The sequence below is a fragment of the Erpetoichthys calabaricus genome, chromosome 1 (assembly GCF_900747795.2).
Source record: "Erpetoichthys calabaricus chromosome 1, fErpCal1.3, whole genome shotgun sequence".
In the NCBI taxonomy this organism is placed as follows: Eukaryota; Metazoa; Chordata; class Cladistia; order Polypteriformes; family Polypteridae; genus Erpetoichthys; species Erpetoichthys calabaricus.
The window spans coordinates 126,926,478-126,939,465 of record NC_041394.2 but is presented as its reverse complement, the minus strand read 5'-3'; the positions used below and the strand labels follow the sequence as shown (position 1 = coordinate 126,939,465).

General features: G+C 36.1%; 1 protein-coding gene across 2 annotated transcripts in view; it reads left to right on the top strand.

Annotated features, from left to right (window-relative positions):
• Positions 1 to 12,988, top strand: part of bmp1a (bone morphogenetic protein 1a) — a 436,202-nt gene that overhangs the window by 139,418 nt on the left and 283,796 nt on the right. The window lies entirely within an intron of this gene.

Sequence of the window (12,988 nt, the reverse complement as noted above, 5' to 3'; positions counted from 1 at the left end):
TGAAGCAACTGTAACTAACTAAATAAATATATATATATATATATATATATATATATATATATATATATATATAATATACTATACATAATTATGTACTCATCCAAACCTATTTTTCTGGCTAGTTCTTGAAACAATTTCTGTTTACCACTTGACATAGCAAAACCTTACATTTTGTGCACTAGATTGGGGTTATTGTGCTGAAATTCACCCATCTTTTCCTGCTTTCCGTTGATGTTGCCCCACAAATGTTCAGTCACTCTTTATTTATTTATTTTTTTGTTGTTGTTGCTTTTGTCTTGTATTTCACATCTAGAATAAACTAAGTGCATACATACATTTTCATACCAGCTTCTTCCAGTGCTGGGTTACGGGGACGGGGACAATGCTTTTTCTACCAGCCCTGAGCACAGATCTACCAATACAGACACACACACTTAAACCAGTGTTTCTCAGCGACTTTTGTTTTGCAGGTGGGAGTTGCTAGATCGTAAACACATGAAACTTGTCTAAGGTATAATTCATCCCACCACCGCATATTTTATCCGGTTCCTAACTTCATACTCCTATTTTATCCTGTTTCTTATTTCATAATCTCAGACCAATCCCAACAACAGGAAAACAGGATAAAGAATATTGCACGTGCAGTCTTTGTTGAGGGGTTGGGGTATGCATGTGTTTGAGGAGGTTGTGGTGAATTATGCCTAAACAAGTCACCTAGCTGAAACACCATTTGTGCTTTCATATGCTCATGATACAGTGATGTGTGTAGTGTGATAAAGTGAAATTCAATTGAGGGGGGATCTTCACATGAAAAAAGTAAAGTGAAATAGTAATCACAAGTACACTAAGAAACATTGCCAGTACTCCAAGCTGAAACTGAAAGAGCACTGCTCAGTAAACTAACATTGGGAGAACATTCAGCAGACATTAATTGAAATCATGACAATTAATAATCAACTGTAAAACTGCATGCCATTACGCTTCAGACTTATACTAAAAGCAGCACTTACAGGCATAGAATCAAGTATTTCATCAAATGTGTTGTTTTCTATAGAGTCAAAACTGTGATCAGAATTTGACTCAAGCTTTATGCATAATGATGTGCAAAGATGAGCTGTTGCAGAAGCCGTTTATATCTTTTCTTTTCTGCATAGCTGTAACGTAATATGAGTGGCCAATTATTGACAACTATACAGGTGCTGGTCATAAAATTAGAATATCATGACAAAGTTGATTTATTTCAGTAATTCCATTCAAAAAGTGAAACTTGTATATTAGATTCATTCATTACACACAGACTGATGTATTTCAAATGTTTATTTCTTTTAATGCTGATGATTATAACTGACAACTAATGAAAGTCCCAAATTCAGTATCTCGGAAAATTAGAATATCAATTAAGACCAATGCAAAAAAAGGATTTTTAGAAATGTTGGCCAACTGAAAGGTATGAACATGAAAAGTATGAGCATGTACAGCACTCAATATTTAGTTGGGGCTCCTTTGGCCTGGATTACTGCAGCAAAGCGGCGTGGCATGGAGTCGATCAGTCTGTGGCACTGCTCAGGTGTTATGAGAGCCCATGTTGCTCTGATAGTGGCCTTCAGCTCTTCTGAATTGTTGGGTCTGGCGTATTGCATCTTCCTCTTCACAATACCCCATGGGTTAAGGTCAGGCGAGTTTGCTGGCCAATCAAGAACAGGGATACCATGGTCCTTAAACCAGGTACTGGTAGCTTTGGCACTTTGTGCAGGTGCCAGGTCCTGTTGGAAAATGAAATCTGAATCTCCATAAAGTTCGTCAGCAGTAGGAAGCATGAAGTGCTCTAAAACTTCCTGGTAGATGGCTGCGTTGACCTTGGACCTCAGAAAACACAATGGACCAACACCAGCAGATGACATGGCACCCCAAACCATCACTGACTGTGGAAACTTTACACTGGACCTCACGCAACGTGGATTCTGTGCCTCTCCTCTCTTCCTCCAGACTCTGGGACGTTGATTTCCAAAGGAAATGCAAAATTTACTTTCATCAGAGAACATAACTTTGGACCACTCAGCAGCAGTCCAAAGGCGAGACGCTTCTGACGCTGTCTCTTGTTCAAGAGTGGCTTGACACAAGGAATGCGACAGCTTAAACCCATGTCTTGCATACGTCTGTGCGTGGTGGTTCTTGAAGCGCTGACTCCAGCTGCAGTCCACTCTTTGTGAATCTCCCCCACATTTTTGAATGGGTTTTGTTTCACAATCCTCTCCAGGGTGCGGTTATCCCTATTGCTTGTACACTTTTTTCTACCACATCATGTCCTTCCCTTCACCTCTCTATTAACACTAGAATTACCAGAGCCTACGAAAAAACTCGTAGATCCGGCCCACCTTAAATCGCTTCTTAAAACCGTTCTCACCTCTCCGCCAGCATCTTTTGTCATCTAAATGTACTGATAAAGTCAAGCTGCCAGCAGCAGGCTATTCCATCCCCCCAACGACTTAGAACGTAAACGAGCTTTTCCCAGCTCATACCTTGATTGATTATCTGGGAGTGAAGTGGAGTTTTAGAGTAGAAATAATAGATTGTTATTTGGAACACATGCATTTCATATGTGTTGCATTTCTACAGTAATCTGTGTAAACACATTGTTAAAACAGAAACGTTTTATATATTCTAGTAGCAAATGACAAAATGTAGGCATAAACTATATAATGTATGAAGCCTGAAGTCCAAATATCAAAGAAACACTTTCACAAAAGGTACAAAAAAAAAAAAGGTACCGCCAAAAAAAGCCGCCTTAGTGTGCGACTTTGACACACATTAGTTATCACTGCTTCCGTGGCGCAACAGTATCAGTCACTGACTGGGAATCAGAAGGTCATGAGTTTGATCCTGCACATCTCCCTTTTGAGAAGTGTTTTTATTTTCACTATTTTAGAATAAAAAGATACATTTGATTTCAGTCTGTAACAGCCGGTGTAATTTATGAGATTTGTAAAGGTTAGCTTTATTTTTTTTTTAATTCACTTTTCATTGTCTCAGTCGCGTTCAGGATCCTTCCCTACCGCCTACCACCTGACACTGCTGTTTTCACATAAAGACGCGCTATAGTTCTGCAGTGTATCACGATACATACGACCGCGTGTTTTTTTCCCCCAATATTGCCAGTCCCCACGTGTTGCTGTATGCTGTTTCTTTTGTACTCCAGGACATGCAGAGGAAAGCATAGTAAAGAGCAGTAACTTCAGCGCTATATGCAATCATCAGACACTCCCGATCTGATGCTGTTTTCACATAAAGACGCGCTAAAGCTCTGCAGTGTACTTGTCGTACCAATGCTTGCGAACTGAAGTGTCTGCATGCACTTTTCGTGGCATTATACCTGTATTTTTTGAGCATGCCCATGTAGCTCAAGCACAGGAACATATGTTGATGTAAAAGTATAACAAAACAAGTGCACTTTTGTTCAAGACTATAACCGAAGAAAAAAGAAAGCAAGTTACAGTAGGCGGTTGATATGACAGCTTGCGTGGTGGAATGCTAAAAACTGCTGATTTCCATTCTGTGCTATATAACTGTTAACATTTGAATCTGATGATTGCATATAGCGCTGTCTTATTCACTGTGCGCAAGAACTTGCAGGTGGCCAGTTGCTGAGTGCTACAACGCACATTTTAAAAAAAGAAAGAGACAAATATATGTGACGTTTTGAAGAAATCATTTTATGACGCGAATAGTACCAATCAGAAAACATCGTCGAAGTAATGCAGTATTATTTGAAAACGAACAGCGTCAGATCAGGTGTGAAGTTATACTGGCGCTGTTTGAGTCAGATCAGAAGCTGAATAAGCTGAAAAAGCTCCTGTTCTGACTCTAAGTAAAAAAGCATGAATTAATCAACAGAAATAACCGCGATTGACATTTTAAAGTTAACGATTTACAGTGCATACCAATTTATAAATTCAATGTCCGTTTGAGGAAAAAAAAAAAACCACTTTCTTCAAAGCTGGGAATCAAACTCACGTCTCTGTGGCACAGTAAGGCAGTGGTGCTCCAAGTCAGCAAACCATAGCGTTAAGCCACAGAAGCTGTTGTATCATCTTTGAAACTTTTGTGAAAGTGTTTATTTGATGTTTGGACTTCAGGCTTCACAGATTCTATAGCTTATGCCTACATTTTGTAACATTTATTACTAAAATATGAAAAAGTTTCTGTTTTAGCAATGTGTTTACATAGATTACTGTAGAAACGGAACACGCATGAAATGCATGTATTCCAAATAGCGATCTATTATTTCCATTCTAAAACTTCAGCAGTTCAGTCACTCCCAGATAATCAAACAAGGCATGAGCTGGGAAAACTTAGTGAACGTTCTGCGACGGTGGGGGATGGAATAGCCGGCTGCTCGCTGCTCCTCTTAATCGGCACATTTAGAAGACAAAAGAGGTGAGAACGGTTTTAAGGTGGGCCGGATCTACGAGTTTTTTCGTAGACTCTGGTAATTCTAGTGTTAATGTGCTTGGACACAGAGCTCTGTGAACAGCCAGCCTCTTTAGCAACGACCTTTTGTGTCTTGCCCTCCTTGTGCAAGGTGTCAATGGTCGTACAATTTAAAGGCTTTTGCAAGTGTTTTGAGTTAATTAGCTGATTAGAGTGTGGCACCAGGTGTCTTCAATATTGAATCTTTTCACAATATTCTAATTTTCTGAGATACTGAATTTGGGACTTTCATTAGTTGTCAGTTATAATCATCAACATTAAAAGAAATAAACATTTGAAATACATCAGTCTGTGTGTAATGAATGAATCTAATATACAAGTTTCACTTTTTGAATGGAATTACTGAAATAAATCAACTTTGTCATGATATTCTAATTTTATGACCAGCACCTGTATATCATTAGAATGGGCTGAAACTCCTCTGTCCATTGACTTTGACTGCATGTGGCCGATTCACTCGGTTGTGATGCGCTACTCACCTTAGGGTACACATGTGCAAATTGCATATTTTAATACTGAAAGAGAACAGACAACATGGGCACTTATGATTTATTTGAAACAATACATCTTTGGGTATGTAAAAAACCATTATTGCTTTTGATTGACTTGTGGGTTTACTGCAACATACACAAACATCTTTGCAAATTGGCTGTGTCCCACTGGTGGTCACATAGCATAATCAACAGAATTTTTTGATTCTGGTACTTTTAAGAAGAACAAAAAAAAAAACTGTCCTGTCTCAGTATAGTTCTCACACCTAGCCAGTCCATCCCTAGCCATAGGCTGAGGTAAGTCTCTTAGTAGTGATGTAAATGTGTGCATGCCTCTTGGTATTCCACCCACAACATCCAAGGAACATCAGAGAACATGTCATAAATATATAACAAAATAAATAAATAAAATACATAAAATGTATTAATTTAAATAAACAGAACAATATTAACAGCAATTACATAAATACAATAAACATACTTAAAAATAAACAAAGAAGACACAGACATGGAAAATACACATTAGCCAGGGAAAAAAAACCCTCACTTAAACATAACACAGAAAAACTATAATAACATTAATACAATCATCACATATAGAAATACAGCCGTCTGTAATATATTACTCATAATTTGTATTATTATAAGTGAAATATCTTTAAAAATTAGTATTTGTTAGATTTCAGCTAGCATTATTTTACACTTCATCTGTTTATTAAATGGTGCTTTGTAGCAGCAGGAAAACATTATCTTAAAGAGAGAATTATTACTTCCTATGATCTTCCTGTAATTTATGTAATCATCCCATTGAACACCGGATTAGCTTCACTTCACAATTAGAACTTATCCCAGTGTGCAGGACACAGGCTTTTTAGAACATTTTACTGGCAGCCCTAATAAATGAACATTACCCAAAAAAACAGCCATGTATGTAAAATCTGGTACAGCTCTTATTTTGTCAGATAATTGCCCACAGCATGACATAATGAGAAAGCTGCCACTTCTGTGTTGCAAACTGAGTGACTTGATGAGATTTTAACCTAGTCAACCTGACTTGAGTAGGCTGTAAAATTCTGAAAGGGATTTAATGTAAGTGTAACCAGCTTAGGGTCTAAATTATGAAAAAAACAAATGAAACATCTCTGATGAGATAATGAACTGTTGAACAAGCATATTCAAAATTTCAGTCTCATTTATGTAATGTGTGGGTCTTCACCGATTATTTTGATGAGAATTTTATTTGATTAGACTGGAGTGACATTATTCTACTGTGACAAGTCATCTAAAGATAGCTTAACCTTGTGGTGTGCTGATGATGAACATAACTCCTTTCTTGTAACTTTAGTCAGCATTAATTTTTTTTCACAGTCTCACTTTCCTTTTGAGGTAGATTCTGGTTTTCAATATGTCATTGCTTCAAAAATCACATAGCAGGCTCTTTGTATTTAGGTTTCAAATTACAAAACTGAGACAACATTTGTGTGCAATTAAAAAGTGACTGTTAAATTGGCACAATTTCCCCTCTGGATACGTAAAAATTCTTAAGAATGTTTAAAAATTTCTAATTTACTGCCTGCCAGATGATTAGAATTTAATCTAATGCAATCCTTTTGAAACCCAACTGCTGACGTGGACCATGTCTTTTCAGCTGCAGCATTTGGCTAGAGAGAGTGGTATTATTTAATGGAAAAGAAATTATATTAGCTGCTATTCAGCTTTTACATTTTCATATTGAAACAGGTTAGATCAAAATAGATTACGAAAGAAAAGACTGAAATTTTATAGTATTTTATTTTGACCATATAATAAGGTGATTAGTTGTACATGAAGAGTTACTTCATTCTGATATAAATCCATTAAAAGAGAAAGTTCTCCAGACTCATCCAAGGCATAACCAAATTAAAGACACATTTTTGAGCTGTCTCTGGACATCGTCATCCTTCTCTACGAGTGCTCATTCTTTTTATCGAGGGTATGTTCTGATTATTGATTTTGGCCTTGGAATTGTTCTTGTTCTTGCCAATTAAACAATTTCAGTCATGCTGTGCCAATAAGGTCATTTTGCACTAAACTGAAACTGTAGATCATTTTGAATCTCTGGTGTGCAAACCTAAAATATCAGAGATGAGGATGGCACCTATACATCATAATAGGAAAAATAGATTTGCAGCAATTGAAATTCTAAGAGCTTGGAATCAACAACTATAACCATTACAATAAACAGGAGAGGGTAGTGATACTTTGTATATACTTTATAGTGTTTACATTTCCTCTCTGCAGGGATTTACCCATTCTACCTGATTTAAGTTTAAACTTACTAGGGGGCTTCGCTCCCTGCTCGCTTCGCTCGCCAACCCCCATGTTTGGTTTTCCGGACACACTTTTAAGATTGTTTTTTCTTTGAATTGTTGCTATTTCATTAGTTAGCTGTAAAAACAATATTTGGAATCTTTCGAGTCTAAATGTGCTGAATCTTTTAAATGGGGTCAGTGAGACATGTGTTTAATGACTTTGTCAGGTTAGAGATGATGAAAACTGGAATTCAAAAGACTGCAAAAAAACGTAGGCGCGAAACACATGCAGAGCAAGATACAGAATATGAAAGCAGAAAAAAACGACAGTGTCAAAAAAAAAAAGTAAACATGGCATTAGCGCAAAAAAAGAGAAATTATTACTCGGAGAAATAACTAAAAGGCGAATAGAAATCGAATATATGAACATAGGTGATATATCAGAAGTATGTAAATATTGTAAGGCTTTGAAATTTAAATTGGAGAATTTCAAAAACATGTTTTACCTCACATGCATTAATTGTTTACTTTGCAAAAAAAATTAATAACTGATGATGATGTATCCTCACAGGTGGCGCAGTGGTAGTGCTGCTGCTTTGCAGTAAGGAGACTGTGGAAGATTGTGGGTTCACTTCCCGGTTCCTCCCTGTGTGGATAGCGCTTTGAGTACTGAGAAAAGCGCTATATAAATGTAATGAATTATTATTATTATTAGATCGCTTTGTCTGTGCTGAAATTTCAAACAGAGAAACCTATCCTGAATTATCTCTAACCTGCTCTGCATGTGTTTGGCCCTTTTGTTTTGTAACCTCTTTATGACATTTTACTTTGTTTTCTACTCTGTCTTTCTGACCTCGCTTTGTCCTGCTTTTTTTTTCAATGACACCTTGTCCGTGGTGATTATTTTCCCTTTTTCGAGTATTAATTTCCATTTGTTTGTGCTACTGCGATCTTCACTTTCTTTTTTTATACTTTCTAATTTTCCTACTTTCATTTTCGTTAACTTTCTCCACATTTGAATCGCGCCGTTTTTTTTTTTTTTGAGCCTTTTGAATGCTCTGCTTTCATAATCTGCTCTGCATGTGTATAGCGCCAACATTTGTGAACGTCTTTATGAAGTTCTACTTTGTCTGTTACTCTGTCTTTTAATTCTGAGCCCGATTGGACGTGCTTTGTTTCATTTCCACTTGTTATGGGCTGATAATTACTTGCCTTATTTTCTGAATTTGCACCTAGATTATTTTTTCTTTTTCCTTTCCAACGCTTTTGAGTCTCTTTTCTCCACGCTGATTTCTTCTTCGCTTATTTGTCAATGTTTCATTTATAATGTATGTCCTTATATGCTTTATATGCACTGAGACCCTTCATCTGTGTGTGCTCAAATCCTTCACAAGACTGAATGTTCTGCTGCCCCGTTGTCCTATTTGATAGATTGTAAGTAGGGCGTGTCTTACAAGAATCTCATGTTCTATGTCATCGCGAGACGGTCCTGGATCAATCTCTTGGCACAATGTCTCATGTTTACGGTCCCCGCAAGATGCACCGTGGCAAGTCTCTTTGGTCTCGTGGGTCTTTTAAATGTCTTCCGAGAAGATCACGTATCGTAGCCTTGCTTTTGCCTCCAAGGACAAGATTTCTTTTTATAATAAAGAGATGTTTCTTTTTGCATGCAGCAAAGCAATAAAAAAAACCTAAACATTTGGCTCGAAATAATAAAAAACCCTTATTATTATAGGCTTTCATAGTTTGGACATTTAGGGTTTTGATAATAAATTTTACTGCTAATAGTAATTTAAACTAAGAATGTTCAGCATGGTGAGGTAGTTGACGGCTCTGTGCCCTCCCAGATTTTGGGTTAAATCTGACCCTGATAAATAACTGTCTTTGTTGAGCTTGTGTGGGTTTTTCTTTGAGTCCTTTTTCACATTCTTAAATGCATAAACTAGCCTGATGTGAGTACAGTACCTTTGGTTTTTCAATGAACTGGAACTCTGTCCATGTTTGGTTCCTGCCTACAGATGCCTGACTTGGATCAAGCAGGTTCATTAAAAGGCAGAATAGATGAAAATTGCTTTAATTACAATATCAAATTACAAACTTTTTCTAATAGTTTTTTTTCAAGTTTAACATAGTGCCAAGTATACACCCATGGTACTGTTGTTTGCATGTCTTAATTTCTATGCTGTTATAGCGTTGTTACAGTAAATTACATATTTGCACTAAGAAACAAAGTTCTCCACCTGACTCCTATGCTGTGTCACATCCCCATATCAATATACCCCATACGTGCAGAATCATCTGAGAATTTCTGCAAGTGACATGACCTGGTGTTATATTTATAGTCGGAGGTATACAGAATGAAGAAAATTAGGAGACAACGATATGAGATCAGATATTGCTGTTAAATTATTGGAAGTGACTTTTGATTCAAGGCTATCTGAGAGATGTGCTAAAACTTAAAAATAGTATACAAAAGTGGTTCTCAATCTCAGTCCTAGAGACCCACTGTGGCTGCAGGTTTTAGTTCCAACCAACTTCAGTTTTTAATTGGACTGATAATCCAATGAAGTGATCTGTTTTTACCCAGTTTCTGTGTTTTTTAATCAATGTAAAAATTACGAAACTAATATTGGTAAATTTATATTAAAATGTACTAAGCAGTTATATGGGAAATGTATTTTATTACTTTTTATCAATATTTTTTAACCTGATTGTCATTGTTCTTTTCCAGGTTTTCTGGTTATTTAATCTGTTATTTACTAATTAGCGAGTCTGATGCTAAAGTAGTTGCACCCTTTTACCATTCTGTGTTGTTTTCCCAGGTGTCTGCTCTGCTTCTTTTTGATTGTCATTATTAGGATACAACAAAAGAAGCAAACTACAAGGAAAATGGTCAAAATAATAAAAAAATTAGTTAAGCATTTAAAGATATTGAAAAAATATTAATACTCTTAAATATTTTATAGATGTAAAAATGATACTACTATGCATTTCTGAATGCAGAATAAGAGAATAGAAAATGACCAGCTAATTAAATTAGATCAATTATTATCACTGATTGTGAATCTGCCTGGAATAAAAGCCTGCAGCCACAGAGGGTACACTGGTGTAGAGTATACTCAAAATACTCAACAATATAGTGAATGAATAACACTTTTTGAGTCTGTCAAAAGCTTCATCTACACTCCAAATATGTTGATGAGATCCACCCTGGGAAACACTAAAGGCATTTTACAAAGGTACAAATCATGCCATATGTTTCATGTAAAAATAAATTGTGCAAATCTGTTTACCAAGTTTATTTTCTTGGTCACAAGTAGGCAAACGATGTGTATCAAAAAAAGACGCAACTATTAGAATTTAATCATTTGGACATAAAGGTAAACATTCACCATTATCACATAAAATCAGGAATACATAACTCTTCTGCCACTGGTGAAAGACAGGCAGGCTACAAAGGAAGCTTAAGAATACGACCAGGAGATGGAGAATGAAGAATGAAATGTTTAATGTTTGAAGACTAGCCGAGGTCAAAACCATCGATAATTTTAAAGATTGAAAGTGCCAAAGTTCAATATGTTAAGCAAGGTTTGAAGGTGAATATACAAAGCAAGTTCCTATTCAAATTAACTGGAAAGCAAGATAGACATTTAGAGAGGTTAACAAACTTAGACAAGCAAGAATATGTGATACTGATGAGGTCATGTGGTACGACTTCCGGGCACACCTTTTAGCAGCAGGTACCTGCATCACAGCAGCTGTAGCTCAAATTGCGGTGCCCACTAATAAAACAAAATGTTATAATGTGTTTTCCTTAATGTTATGAATATCTGAAATAACTAATCCCAAATCAAAATAATAGAGTGAAACTGAATTCTACATTTATAACCTAAAGAAATTCCAGAAAACATTTGCATAGATAAAAAGTCATAACAAGCTAGCATAGTTAACACTAGAATTCCTGAAGCCTATGAAGAAACTCATAATCCCGGCCCACCTTAAATCCCTTTGCACCTCTCCATTCAGCTTCTTTTGTGTCGATTAGGACAAGCAGCAAGCAGCCTGCTATCCCCTCCCCCCACTGCTGAAGAAAGGGCAAAAAGCTCTCCCAGCTCAAGCCTTGTTTATCTGGGAGTGAGGTACCTGGAGCTGTATAGAGTAAATAATATATCGTTATTTGGAACACTTGCATTTCATGTTTGTTCCGTGTCTACAAAGATCTATGAAAGTGTAGGAAATGCAAGAAATGTTGAACACGTTCACTCACATAAAAGATTAAAGCAACTGCAGCAGGCGTCCTGCGTAGACGGTTTCATATTAAATTTGGACCATTAACTTCCATTTGTAGAACATTCTACCAGAAACACTTTGTCAGGTGTTAGTCATTGTATGTCCAAATAAAAAATAAAAACCTACTTAAGAATAACAGCTGCACAAAATGCTCTAGAGCAGGACTTTGTTTTGCACATTGCAATTTTGCAGACTACTACTATTTCTGGTATAAAAGAACTGGTAATAAAGCGTTTTAGGGCAAGTGTTTTGACAAGTGTACAGGAGCTATAATGCTGTGACAGCAAAATTTTATATGGAGCAATTATCTTTTAATTGCATTTCATTTTATTATAGTGTAAATGCATGTGATGCTCTACTTGCTATTAATAAAAGCTTGTCTGTGCATAAAATGATGCTTGAGCTGATAAATTGTGTTGGCATTCTAAATGTTCTGTACTAGATAACATAATTTCATAGTATTACGGTTTAATCCACAGAATGCAAGTTTCCTATTTTTCTTCTTGTGTTTTCATACTTCTAAACTGCTTGTAATGTTTGTTTCCAACTCTGTAATTAATTAGAATCTAGTATAGGCTATTTAAATCTTTCAGTTTATTCACAGTTCTCACATTCTCATACTATTGCTGGCTAAATAACTTGTATTTATCTATGCAATTAACTGTGAGTGCTTTTATTTAGTCTATTTCAATAACATGACATGTGAAATGTGGTGAAAAATGTTTTCATTGACCTCAGTTGCCAATGTACAAGTCACCTGCTTATTGTACTACTTTCGTTTTAATCTAAGATGGTCAAAGACAGGAATACATTTTCATTTTTGTGTTGGCTTGCGGGTACCATTGATGCTTTGGGAGTTGCCGATTGAGTTATTATTTCTTTTAGGATATAAATTGCCCAGCATTATTAAATAGTAGAAATGGCAGGGGCTAATATTACTACAGTACAATTTCTGCAACACACACTGAATCTAAATCGTGTGTAAAAAGCCTGAGTCTAAATAAAAAGTCTACTTGATTTAACACCACTTAATAAATCTGTCATTTTCATGTCTTAACCTAGTATAAATTTGATTTGATTCAGTTTCTTTTTGTATATTGCTTTTTACACAGTGCAAACTCAGAGCACTTTAACAGGCCTACAGGTAAACTCAGTTACAAGCTTTATATATATAAAATACATGCAGATTACTTTATTGACATGGTAAAACAAGGGCACTTCAAATCAGTTAATAAGAGAAGGATCCTAACAATATGCAGTATGTCTATGACAACAGAGTAGAGGAAAAAAACTCTAGTCAAAAGCTTTTCTGAAGAAAATTAAACTCTCTGGTTTTGTGGGGTTTCACTGTTAATTATAATGCCAAGTCATAGAAAAAAGTCAGACACGCTCACATTTCTGAAAGCGTGGGCCAACATTCCACCAACC